The sequence below is a fragment of the Neltuma alba genome, unplaced genomic scaffold (genome assembly GCF_004799145.2).
Source record: "Neltuma alba isolate B1F8T4 unplaced genomic scaffold, ASM479914v2 tig00011008_pilon, whole genome shotgun sequence".
In the NCBI taxonomy this organism is placed as follows: domain Eukaryota; kingdom Viridiplantae; phylum Streptophyta; class Magnoliopsida; order Fabales; family Fabaceae; genus Neltuma; species Neltuma alba.
In genome coordinates this window covers 137,677-141,335 of record NW_021635761.1, presented here as the reverse complement: position 1 = coordinate 141,335, position 3,659 = coordinate 137,677, and the positions used below count along the sequence as shown (strand labels likewise).

The 3,659-nt window shown below is 37.4% G+C and overlaps 1 pseudogene; it reads right to left on the bottom strand.

The window, feature by feature from the left end:
- Window positions 1-367: 367 nt before the first annotated feature.
- Window positions 368-3,659, bottom strand: LOC114760647 (12-oxophytodienoate reductase 1-like; annotated as a pseudogene).

Genomic DNA, 3,659 nt, shown 5'->3' with positions numbered 1-3,659 from the left:
TATAAGCTTAAAACGTCCATTTATGGATTGAAATAATCATCCAGACAGTGGTATTTGAGGTTTCACAAAGCAATAACCTCATATGACTTCTAAATGATAGAGGAAGACCACTGCGTCTACATTAAGTGGTTTGAGGGTAATTTTGTCATATTATCCTTATATGTAAATGATATGCTATTGACTGAAAATAGTCTAGATTCGATAGTGGCTATTAAAGAATGGCTTTCGTCAAATTTAAAAATGAAAGATATAGGTTAAGCAGAGTATATACTTGGAGTTAAGATCTAAAAAATCACTCAAAACGAATCCTTTCTCTTTCACAAGAGAATTACATTAACAAGATTCTTGAGCAATTTAACATGAAAGACTACAATCCCACCAGTACTCTGGTTGCTACTGGAGTGGCCTTGAGTCCTAACATGTGTCCCAAAACTGAGTCTGACAAAAAGAAGATGGAAAGAGTTTCATATCCCAGTGCTATTAGTAGTCTGATGTACGCAATGATGTATACAAGACCAGATATCTGTTATGTAGTGGGGCTGGTAAGCAGATTCCAGTGCAACCCCGGTGAAAAGCATTGGAAAGCAGTGAAGAGGATCTTGAAATACTTAAAGGGCACTTCTAATTATGTACTATGCTATGAAGGAAGCGACCTGTGCCTTGTTGGGTACTCTGATGCTGATGTAGGCAAAGATGAAGATGAATGAAGGTCAACTTCAGGTTATACGTTCTTGCTCAATAATGGTGCCATATATTGGAGTAGCAAGAAGCAAACGTGTATTGCCTTACATTCAAGGGAAGCTAAGTTTATGGCATGCATCGCAGCAGTGCAAGAGGCTTTATGGCTGAAGGGATTTATAGAACACCTTGGATTTAGAAACAAGAGTACCAATCCGGTGACAGTACACTGTGACAATACTGTAGCATACCCTATACTAAAGATCTTAAGTATCATAGCAAAACCAAGTACATTGACATCAAGTATAATTTTGTTAGAGATTATATAGCACAAAAGATTGTTACTGTACAATACATTTCAACAAAATGTATGATAGTAGATCCCCTGACAAAACCAATAAGTGAAAAAGTTTTTAAGGAATATATGCAAGCCCTTGGCATACATAAAGTGTAATATGCAAACCTAATATAATGTGCTTTTATGGTTAATGAAATTATATTTTTCAATTATCACTTTATGTGTCTGTATGAAAGTATACAATATTTAGTATGTCATACATGTTGAAAAGGTTGGCCCTCTCACACAGGCAACCACCTTTGACTACTCAGGTGAAGTGAGCAAAGATGAGACATTTGTGTTCACCAGTAAAGCAGTAAAGAATGCTGATATGGTAGAAAAGAAACACAAACTTTATGTTGCCTTGACTAAAGTGTAGCAAGTCAAGATGAGATCCACATAGATAAAGTTAGATCGAAATTTGGAATCCCACTTCCATAACACCTATAGCCAGATAACGAACTCTTCAATGTCGACGTCATAGATATGAGCAGAGTTGAGGAATTTGGGTTCAGATACTGAGTGTGTCTGAACTTAAGTCTGTATGGTGTTAATGATAAGTCCAAAACGACATATGCTCTTATAGTGAAAAAGTAACACCGTAGCATGTGTTTCATACCACATGTGCTGAAAGAACCATGAAAGGGAAGCAAGTGAAAGATCCTTGCTTCATTACTGTGTGAGTCCCAAGGAGGAATTATCCTCCTCTTGGTGTGCTTTGACTTTGACAATATCACGGAGATATGTTTCAGTGACTGCTACTTTGGCATGTGTCCTATAGTCATGATAGATGTGATCTAATGTATTATGCTAGGAAAGCGACTGATTCATATCAAAGTGATATTTGGATGAAAGAAAGATTAATTGCAATATACACACCTATGTTAGTGTTTGTAACATGTCTCTTATGACATTTTGTTGTTGTAAGTGTGGATACTAGACATACAAGAAGGTAATTTGAGTCAAATATTGAATCAAGACGGATTAGATTTGCTAAGAAATTGTGTATATAGGTGAATCTAGGACATCTGAGGCATAACTTTAAAATTCAAGCTACACGAAGGAGAGGGTGACTTGTGCTGGTCCTTTAAAAGGGATTTCTAGTACAGGCACCTGAGTGAAGACATCATGCCCACGTGGTCATAACAAAACACAAAGTATGAAATTAAAAGGAGAGAAAGAGACTAGACCCATAACATCTAATTCACCAAGTGTGAGTGGGAGATGTAAAAAAATGGGCCGGTCTACCTTTAGTGGATTAGACCCAAACCCATTTATTTTTTTGGGGTTCTGGTGCAAATTACAATACATCTGGGTTGGGAATTGTAGTTTTCACTTTTTACATTAAATTACATAGAAGAGAGCGAGAACGGTTGCAATAATCGTATGTGAGTGAAGGTAGTTTTTCCTTTTTTTCATGGGAGGAGTTAGAAACGACTAAGAGAAAATTTTTGAAAACTAGTTTTTGCCTCTGTTCCACTTACTTCCTCAGTTCTATCTCCCATTGTGTATTTGTTGTGTAAGACCAAAGATCCGAGTTCCTAACTGTGACTGAACCTCTACATGTGGCTATCTGAGATCATTCGACATTTTAGGTATGCCCGGAAACCATTAGCCAAGCTTGTGTATTGTCCTCGCACTGAATTGAGGCATCAGAAAACATGCATATTGTCTACAAAAGTTCCTTCTAGAAGCTAAACTTCTACAAATAGCTTCTACCTGAACTACTTAAACATGTTGAATATCTTGTTCACTCAATTGAAAAGACGGGATATTTTCCAGCTAGCTACTGTTCTCAGATCAAAAGATTAACTTAGAAAAAAAAGAATACCTGAATTTGAAACCCTTCCCACATCCAAGATCTGACAAAAAAAGATACCACCTTTGGCATGAATAGCATCCAGGATGGGCTTCCATGCTTCCACTTGCTCTTTTGTCCATATTCCAGGCGTATAAACATATCTTCACATAGAATAGAAAACAAACATTGTGAAACATCTTGACAAAGAGATAAAAGTTAACATAAGGAGTAATAGTGTACAAATTACCCTTGAGCAGTCTCAGAAACGCCTGCAGCTTCGCTTATCAAAAGACCCGCGTTGGTAGTTCACTGAGAGTAATATAAGATAGCATACGGCTGAGGAACATAGCTGTAAGATCCCTGTCTAACCAGTGGTGCCAGAACAACTCTGCATAGCAAAAGTAAACCAATTTTTAATTAAGAAACCACAAATATCCAACCGATACTGACACCCAATGTAGTCAGAAACAAACTCCATTGACCGCAAGAAAATTTCCCTATTCTGCTACACCAATCAAACATGCAAGTGAGTTTTCGTACCACACAAGTAAGGAGAACATAAGGACTAAATAATTAAAATAAGAATCCTACACACCGCAAAGTTGTAGAACAAACTTCAAAAATTTTGATTTCCAAGTATGATACAGCTCACGGCCCATGCCAATGCTAAACTGGGATTTCTCACAAACACCAGATCCCCATGAAATTACGGCGGAAAAATTGAAAGAGAAAACATAAAAGCAATTGAAGCAATTCGAGGGAGTGTGAATACCTGTGGGCTAGATTGAATTTCGCCAACTTGTAGGGCGTAAGAAGGGGAATGGCGGGAGCTTCAGAAGTCAT